Source organism: Carettochelys insculpta, chromosome 22, assembly GCF_033958435.1.
Source record: "Carettochelys insculpta isolate YL-2023 chromosome 22, ASM3395843v1, whole genome shotgun sequence".
NCBI classification, from domain to species: Eukaryota; Metazoa; Chordata; order Testudines; family Carettochelyidae; genus Carettochelys; species Carettochelys insculpta.
Window position 1 is genome coordinate 11554386 of NC_134158.1, and position 9891 is coordinate 11564276.

Consider the following 9891-nt stretch of genomic DNA (forward strand, 5'->3'; position numbering starts at 1 on the left):
GGTTTGACCAGTGCGCACGTAACCATGCCGGGAAGGATTGGGGTGGTGCACGCTCAGTCTTCGGGGGAAGGCTATGGATGATGCACACCCCCTATCGGGGGAAGGCTGGGGGCGATGCACACAGTGATCGCGGGTGAGGTGCGGCCCAGCAGTGCTAGCCGGGGGAAGGGTTTTTGTGCCGCACCGCACGCAGAACGTGTTGCTGGGTGGGGCGCAGGTAGTGGGGGGGAGGGTTTGAGCCACTCCCCGATCCTGGTGGGCGTGGCTGAGTGCGGTGGTGCCCGGCTGGCTGGGGGAGAGGGTTGGGCTCGAGGCTGCCTGGCTGTCCAGGGGAAGGAGTTGGGCGGGGACTGCACGCGGCGTGGCTTAGAGGGACCTGTGCTCCCGCACGGGGGTGAAGAAGGGTAAGGGGCCGCCAGGCGCCAGAGCTGTGGAAACTTCCGCGGGGCCCGTGCTTCGTGGCGTCCAGGATGGCTGGGGGCACCTGGCACAGACAGGAGGGTTAAGCCCACGCCCCCCGCGCAGTCACGGGTGGCGGTGGGCAGTAGAGGGATTCAGCCGCAGCCGGAGCGTGGGGGAGGAGGCTTAGGGAATGGGTGAAACCAGGCACACGGGCTAGGATTTGGGGAAGCAGAGTGGGCTGGGTTGTTCTGCTTCCCGCACCCGCCCGTGCAACTGGGGCGTGAGGGGGCTGACTCCTGCTCTGGCACCAGGTTCTTTGCTATTACTGCAGATTTTATTGCTTGGGGAAGAGGTGGAACGGGGCAGGCTGGACACACAACATGGTAAGTGGTGGGCGGTGGTGTGGGCTCTTTGGGGAAGTTGTGGCATGGGAGCAGAGCACTGCAGGGATGGGGGCACCCAGTCATGGTGGAGGCGGCAATGAAGGCGTGAAGTAGGAGTAGGATGGGAAGAGACATTGTAGGGTTCTGTCTCATGGCATTGCGCATGCACAAGCTTAGGGACAAAAATGATACACACGTGGGCTCCACAGGGAGGAAGGTGGAAGTCATTATCATCCAGTAGTTGAGCCTTGGGTTCTTTCCTTACCCTCAGAAATTAGATGTCTGGTAGAGTGAAACATGTCTGCAGGGAAATTGACAACCTCACTGTGCCCTGGGCAAGGAGTTTGGGGCGGGGGCTGGCTCCATGCTTCAGAAAGGGGTTGCGGCAGGCAGCCCTCAGCGCCTCTTGGAGAATGCTACACATCCCTCAGCTGTGAGCATTGTTTGGAGCTTGTGGTACTGTGGCATAGTGGGGATTTAGAGGGCCTGGGGCTTCAGTTGCTGGTGCTGTCATAGTAGCTGTGATTATTGGCCAGGAGACCCAGGCCCTTTTAAATGGCAGTTGTGCCCTCTGCCCCCTATGGAGAAGTATGGGGTAATTAGAATGATTTCCGTTGAAAGGTGCTCCACGAGCCACAGTTGTGTTTTCTTTTGTCCCTGTGCACACCCATCACTCCCCTTCCTCCACACTCGCCATATTTAGAGTGCTTGCAATGATGCACATCTTGCTGGGATCAGTGCAAAAGGAATTGGATGTGCAACAAATGTGCTCATTAGTGAAGTCTTTCAATGTTGAGGTAGAATTTAACAGACCCTTTTCTGCGCATTGTATATTACAGCAGAATCCTTGAGATGAGGAGTGCTGGGTAGTGGAAAGACAGAACACCCATGCTGCCACTCATGGAGAAGGAATCTGAGACTTTTTTCCCAGTCTTCAATCAAGCTGCAGAGTGACCAGATTTGGGCTTGACCTATTCTGCAGCACCTGCACAACTGTTTGGCTAGCAACCTGTCCTCACATCTGCACATTCCTTTTTCATTCTTTGGGAATCCTCAGTTTCTGCTGCACTCCATTCCCTCCTCCCAACTTTCACTATGGTCGCAGAACGTACTCACAAGTGGGAGCTTTTATCCTTGCCAAGACCCTCCCCTGCCAGCAAAGACAGCATTATGGTGTGTTTCACTGTAATTTGTCTTGATCTATAAAGGCAAACTAGCCTGCTATAACATTGCTAGTAGTAGTAGTAGTAGTAGTAGAAGGCATCCTTCAGTCTGCATAGACTATGGATCGCGCCCTTTAAAGTTTCAGTTGAGGACTTCATTTACAGCGTCTATTGTGACTATAAAGACCCACACAAGAGTGACAGTCCTTGCTGCATCTCTTGCAGATGTAGTGGGTGTCTGGCAAGTCCTTATTGTGCTTTCTGTGCGCTCGCTTCTCCTCTGCTAGCTGTCTGATCTTCAACTCACCCTTCTGAAGGCCCTTGTGTAACCCCTGCCCCCATCTGCTGCGGTCGTCTGCTAGTTCTTCCCAGTTGTCCAGCTCGATGTCTACCTCTCTGAGGTCTCTCTTGCAGACATTTTTGTAGCGCAACTGGGGGCGTCTGGGAGGTCTTTTGCCAGAGGCTAGCTCACCATACAGGGTGTCTTTTGGAATCCTTCCATCGTTCATCCTGTGGACGTGGCCAAGCCAGCAGAGTCGACGCTGCCTGAGGAGGGTGTGCATGGTTGGGATTCCAGCTTGCTCGAGGACGGCAGTGTTGGTAACTCTGTCCTTCCATGATATTCCAAGGATGCGCCTGAGGCAGCGCAAGTGGAAGACGTTCAGCCTCTTTTCCTGGCGGGCATATAGGGTCCAAGTCTCGCTGCTGTAAAGGAGGGTGCTGAGGATGCAGGCTCTGTAGACTTGCATTTTGGTGTGAGTGCACAGCTTGTTGTTATTCCACACTCTCTTGCTGAGCCTGGACAGAGTTGTGGCCGTTTTTCCGATCCTCCTATTAAGCTCAGTGTCCAACGACAGGGTGTCAGTGATGGTGGACCTGAGGTAAATGAACTCGTGGATGACCTGTAACGTATAGTTGTCAATGCTGATTGATGGGGATTCAGCAACATCCTGACCGAGTACATTCGTCTTCTTTAGGCTGATGGTAAGCCCAAAGTCCTTGCACGCTTTGGAGAACCAATCCAGCAGTTTTTGAAGTTGGTCTTCTGTGTGAGACACTACAGCAGCATCGTCTGTGAACAGCATGTCTCTGATGAGGACTTCTCACACCTTAGACTTAGCTTTCAGCCTTGCAAGGTTAAACAGTTTCCCATCAGATCATAGCAGCATTAAGTGAAACAAGATTGGCTGGGGAAGGTTTCTTGAGTGAACCAGGAAGTGGTTATACCTTTTTCTGGAAGGGTAAGACTGAGACAGAGGATAGAATACAAGGAGTCAGTCTGGCAATAAAAACCTCACTGATGCATCAACTCCCAGACCTTCCAGTGGGTATCAATGAAAGATTGCTGAAACTACGCTTCCCGCTAAACGCCAAATGTCATGCCACCATCATCAGTGCATATGCACCCCCTTTAACATGCCCTGACAGCTCAAAGGAACAATTCTATGAAGATTTTGATAGACTGATCAAGGCCACACCTGCAACAGACAAACTATTCCTACTTGGAGATTTTAATGCCTGAGTTGGGGCTGACAATGAGAAATGGAAAGGAGTAACCGGGCCGCATGGTGTAGGCAAAATGAACAGCAATGGACTACTCCTTTTGAGCCTTTGTTCTGAAAACGACTTGACTATTACAAAACCTGACAAAACGACGGGTGCACCGTAGGTCTAAACAGTGGCATCTGATAGATTATGGCATTGTCAGAAGGTGAGACATCCGAGACGTACTGATCACCAGAGTAATGTGAGGCGCAGAGTGCTGGACAGATCAGATTAGTCAGGATGTCTCTTCCATCGCTCCCTCTCGGCACAAATGCCTTAAGCATGTGCAACCTGCTTTTAACATAGCCAGACTGAAGGATGCCCAATGTTTAAACAATTTTCAGAAGAGTCTCGATGACAAATTAACATCCCATGGTCAACTGGTCAGTACTGTAACTGAAAAGTGGGATCAGTTCAAGCAGATAGTGACTCACACAGCAATAACATCTCTTGCACCAAAGAAAAGAATGCATCAGGATTGGTTCGATGAGAACCAAGAAGAAATATGTTCAGCACTGGAAGTAAAGAGAAAAGCCTTTATTGAATGGCAGAATGACCCCTCCTCAGCCTCCAAACGGGACCATTTCAAGCACCTTCAGAGCAAAACACAGAAGGACCTCTGTCAGATACAAGACAGCTAGTGGGAGAGGAAAGCCAAAGAAATTGCGCACTATGCTGAGACCCACAACTCAAAGTTGTTCTTTAGTGCTATTAAGACTGTCTGTGGACCTTCTAAACCAAGGACTACCCCATTGCTCTCATCAGACAACACAACGCTGGTCAAAGACAAAGAGGGCATCAACGAAAGATGGCGAGAACACTTTAGCAACCTCATTAACAGACCATTGACCGTGAATAACAATGTCCTCAATGAAATTCCACAACAACCTGTCCTGACAGATCTTGACTTTCTGCCTACTATAGATGAAATTAACAAAGCTGTTAGCCAGATGAGTTCAGGAAATGCTCCTGGAGAAGATGGGATACCAACAGAAATATATAAAGTGGCAAGTCCAGCAGCACTAGCAGTGTTCCATAGCGTGATCATCAGCATCTGGGAGGATGAAAACATACCACAGGACCTCTGCGATGCTATTATTGTCTTCCCTTTCAAGAATAAAGGCAGCAAAGCAGAATGTGGAAACTACAAAGTCATATCGCTCCTCTCCGTTGGAGGGAAGATCATCGCCCGCATCGTCTTGAACCACCTAATAGTCAGTATTTCCGAGGCAAGTCTACCTGAAAGTCAATGTGGTTTTCAACCTGGCCAGAGCACAGCCGATATGTTGTTTGCTGTCAGACAAATACAAGAGAGGTGCATTGAACAAAACATGCACCTGTATGCTGTCTTCAGAGATCTGACAAAGGCATTTGATACCATCAACAGGGAAGCCCTTTGGACCATTCTAATACGACTTGACTGCCCAAGAAAATTTGTCCAGATTATATGCCTTTTCCATGGTGCCATGACAGGCAAAGTACTGTCTGAGGGAGCCACATCAGCCCCCTTAGACATCACCAATGGCGTGAAACAAGGATGTGTTTTTGCTCCTGTCTTATTTAACCTGTTCTTTGCATGCGTCCTTACCTATGCAATGAACGATCTGGACCGAGGTATATACCTGAAATACTGGCATGATGGTTCACTTTTTGACCTCCATCGCCTGAATGCAAAGACTAAGACAGTGCAGAAACTCCTTTCTGAGACACTCTCTGCCGATGACTGTGCCCTTATGGTTCACACTGAAAATGATTTTCAGCACATTGTCAACAAGTTTGCTGAGGACTTGCAACTTTTTGGACTAACTATCAGCCTTGGAAAGACAGAAGTTCTCCATCAACCTGCACCTGGATCAAATGCTCCTATCCTGAGTATCTCCATTGACAGCACTCAGCTTAAAGTAGTGGAGAACTTTAAATACCTGGGTTGTGTCATATCCAGCGATGGATCACTGGATAATGAGATCAACACGCGAATATCCAAAGTGAGCCAGGCACTTGGCTGTCTGCGTGTCAAAGTTCTAAACCACCATAACATCTGGATGTCAACAAAACTGCTTGTGTACAGAGCTGTTGTTCTCTCATCTGTTTTGTACGGGTGCAAAACATGGACACTATGTAGGTGTCGCATCGAGCAGCTTGAAGCATTCCACATATGCTGCCTCTGTAACATCGTGAAGATCTGCTAGCAAGACAAAGTGCCCAATCTTGAGGTCCTCGAGAGAGCCCAGATAACAAGCATCGAAATGATGATTATGAAGTCACATCTACGTTGGACTGGTCATGTCAGCCGCATGGATGCCAACAGAATCCCTTGCCAGCTTCTGTATGGTGAACTCTCCCAGGGCATCTGGCGTATAGGTTGTCCATGGAAATGCTACAAGGATACCATCAAAGCCAATCTGCAGTACAGCAGTATCAAACCTAGGGACCTTGAGGAAGCCGCCAGTGGCAGAACACAGTGGCGTGCAACAGTCAGAAATACCTGCATTGCCTTTGAGGAAGACTGCTGCCGGCATCTACAAGAGGCATGTGAACGATGTCACAGAACATCAGCAATGCACAACCCACAGATTGCAAACTTCCCATGCACCATCTGCGGCAAAATGTGCACCTCTAGAACTGGCTTATACAGTCACCAGAAGGCACACCATAAGACCAGTAACGCATGATCTGCACAGATTTGTCATGATCGGATCAATGGACTACCATTATTATAAAGGCAAACATCATTTTACTACTACAGCAATTTTATTTTCTGTTTCACAAACTCACATAGTAATCCCTTTGATCTCAGTTACAGGCTGTTGAAGCATTTGCTTGCCTTCATATGTGTCACGTGGGAGGTTGGATAGGATGCGGCCTGTTTCACTGACAATAAATATGGCCTGGTACCTTCATATATTATCTGATTTTTGTGGTCAGTGGGAGTTCTTTTAGAATCCTGTGTTTGGCTATCTGGGCAGAGACAGGGCAGCACACAGGGTGAGTACATGCCTGTAGGTGAACCTGTAAAAACAGCTGACAGACCACCATGTTGGTAACAATTGTCAGTACATGACAAAGCACAATATAATAAGTTAAACAGTTTAAGTGTCCAGCTAGACTATAAATGTAGGTTTTAGTCACTTCAATAGCACTGTTTAAAGAAAAATTGTATTTTTCGTGATTACTTGTAAAATAACCTCTGTGTAACCCTGCTTCCATGTGGAGCCTGCAGCAGCCCAAGCTCCACTAAATGTTCACAGGATTCCTTTCCCTTAATAAAACACAACCTGCTAATTCTCCTTCCTGCCCCATCCCCCACTGTAACCTGGGAAATCTACCCACAACTTGTGGGCAACACTTCCTCCCTCACAAGCATGCAGTCTGAGTGTAGAAAATCATCTAATGAAAGCTGGAAAGTCCAACACCACAACCTGAGTTTGTAGATATAAATGCTCCACTCACGGTTGCTGCCTTTTGTCAGAGCAGACCCAGAACCAGAGGACACACCACGTGTTGTCCTTCACCTCTTGGCGGTGACCCCTGCCTATCATTTTGTTACTCTTGGTATTTTTGCAGGCTGAGCAGAAACAGTATACCATCTCAAGTGATTTCAGGTCCCAGCACTTTTAGCTGTTAAGCAGGGTAGAAAACCCCCCACAGCTGCTACTTTAATTAACAAACTGCCTTTGAATGGAAAAACTGGTCAAGATAGGTCAGGCTGCACAGTCTCTTGACCAGAAAATCCTGCCCCATCCTTTTACTTTCTAGCACTGGTCACGCCTACCTTTTTCTGTCTGCTTGTCATTTTCTGAAGAGGCTGCAAGCAGCCTAGGTAACGATGCACCTCTGTGGGGTTGGGCAAGCTGGAGGGCCACGTTTAAACAATCAGTCACCTCTTCATTGTGGCTATGAATGTGCTGGGGCTTTTCTGGGGTGATGGATAGATTATTTGAGCATGGGGGTGGGGTAATAGGCTGTTGTGGCTTTCATGAATAATGCGGTGTTTGTGCACCACAGGTGGATCTGAGTCCAGAGGTGAGCAAGCGAACCATGCGAAGTTCATCCCGCTTAGTCCACATCGTTTCTGGCAATACCGGCAGAGGCGGGAGCAGAACAAGTGGTGGCATCTGTGAGGTAAGAGATGCGTTCTCCATCTCTAGCCAGAAATGCTCCACGTATCATCGATCACTGCTTTTGTGGTGCATGAACAAATTTATAATGCAGCAACAGTGACACTCGGTGGGCTGTCGGGGTAATACACAGAGTGTTTGCCTCCGACACAGTGACCTCAGATCTGATAAAGCAGGTCTGTACTGCACAAGGTCATCACTGAATAAATCTTTTTGTTAGTCTTTGAAGTGCTACATTTCTGCTTCTTTGTTTTGCCCTCAGGTGGTCATTTGACGCAATGCATGAACAAGTCTCATGCAGCAACAGTGATACTGGGCACTCTGGGCAATGCATGGAGCATTTTCCTCACAGACACAGTACCCGCAGGTGGCCATTCGAGGCAACGCCTGAAAAATTCCTAATGGGGCAACAGTGACCTCAGGTGGTTACTTGGGGTAAGGCACATAGCATTTTCTTCACAGACGCAGGGCCCTCAAGTGGCCAGGTACTTTTGGTAATATCCATAGCTCTTCACTCGTGGACCAAGAGTGATACCGGCTGGCCATTCTGGGTAGCACATAAAGAAATCTAAAATGGGAGAACAGTGACACGCTGGAGAATGAGAATAGTGTTTTCCTGATGGTGACCCCAGATGGTTAACTGGGCTAATGCCTTTTTGTTTCCCTTTTGGAATCACTGTGATCCCATGTAGTCATGGAACAACAGTGTGTATGGGTGGCCCATTGGGATAATAGGTTTAGGGGTGGTGTAGCATTTTTGCTCCACCTGGGGAGTGCCATATGTATTACTGGCGCAGCCACTGAGCCTCCATGTCAGTCCATTAGGTTCTGTCTATATATTAGTGTGAGTGGCCACCCAATGTTAGGCTTGCTGAGTGAGCGAAGCACTCTGTACATTATCAAAAGTCGCTACTGTCCTCATTGTTACTCTGTTTGTCCAGTTGCTGATGGTTTGTAACAGTATTTAGGGTTTTGCTTGCCACGTCCCAAAAAAATCCCTTATGTTAAACTTTGTCATTGTAGGCTTTGTGCCGAGATGTCCAATTTGACGAAGAAGCAATGACATTTGGATGTGTGGCGTCGGGGAATCGTTCCCATCGTGGAAGTGGATATGCTGTGGGGCACACAAGTTAAGTATAGTTATTGATCAGGAGATTTGTGTTTGCATGCTAAACATGGGAAATGGACTTCACTGCACGTATGTCACTGGGAACTTCATGTGCTTGTCTGTTGAAAGCTGTCATTTTATCTATGGGCATTAAATGTGTGAATCTCATTTCCCATTTGAATAGGAAGTTTTTCAGGTCCATGATCCGAAGGTCTCTCTTTCTGAAGAAGATTTCAGTGGAATGTGAATGTCCGTGTCCCTGATAAACTCTGGTGCGTCTTAAGCATTTGGAAGATCTGGAGTCAGGGTCGGGCACACAAGTGAAGTAGAGTTATCAATCTGGATATGTGTTTGTGTTGCATTTTAGGAAATGGGAAAGGGATTTCACTGGGTGCATGCCACTGGGAACTGTGTGTGTGTGTGTGTGTGAGAGAGAGAGAGAGAGAGAGAGTATCTAATTTCCCATTTGTATAGGAAGCTATTTGGGCCTGTGAGCCAAAGGGCCGTGCCCCTGAAGAAGATGGGGATGCATCTTATCCATTTGGAAGATGGGGAGCTTACTTATGCCACTTTTTGGGAGGCAAAGCGTTGTGTCGCTTTGATGGCTAGAGTGCTGTAGGGCAGTGGTGTCGGCATCTTGCTAGATACCAGAATTAACAGTATCCTGAAAGAGCATTACTGATGTTCCTGCAATCTCAAACAGTAGACAGGTTATTTAATATGCTCCATTGCTTACAGGAAATTTTGTGTAACAAGGTGTCACTGAGTGTTCTGCAACTTTGATGGCTAGACTATTCTAAATGGCAAACTACTAAATGTCTCATTCTAGAGCATTTTGTCACTTGTGGTCTGTAACACTGGTACAAATGCAACAGTTGCAATACCTGTGGTGTGTGTTGGGGTCAGATGACTCATTTTGTCATCATCCAGCTACTGTGCAAAATCACTGCAGTGATTTGTAAACCCTGGTGCAGTGTAGTCAAACAGCCAGAAGGCTGACTTTTTCTTCAACTGTCAGCCTTCCACCTGTTTTGCTGCACTGCACCCAGGTTGGGACTGTCCTGGACAGTCTTTGAATTAACTTTTTCTGGCAAATAGGCTCTTGAGGGAGCCTATGGGCCAGTGTCATGGTGACATAGGGTAGAGTACAAATCAAGAGAGGTCATGAAGCA

The 9891-nt window shown here is 47.9% G+C and overlaps 1 long non-coding RNA gene across 1 annotated transcript in view; it reads left to right on the forward strand.

The window, feature by feature from the left end:
- The first annotated feature begins 430 nt into the window (after window positions 1-430).
- LOC142024726 (uncharacterized) overlaps window positions 431-9891 on the forward strand; it is a 9632-nt gene continuing 171 nt past the window's right edge. Inside the window, exons 1-5 of the long non-coding RNA XR_012648512.1 lie at window positions 431-785; window positions 1625-1958; window positions 7499-7615; window positions 7874-8046; window positions 8635-9891. The exon at window positions 8635-9891 is cut by the window's right edge and continues 171 nt beyond it. This is a non-coding gene — a long non-coding RNA (uncharacterized LOC142024726). The remainder of the gene's footprint in view (window positions 786-1624; window positions 1959-7498; window positions 7616-7873; window positions 8047-8634) is intronic.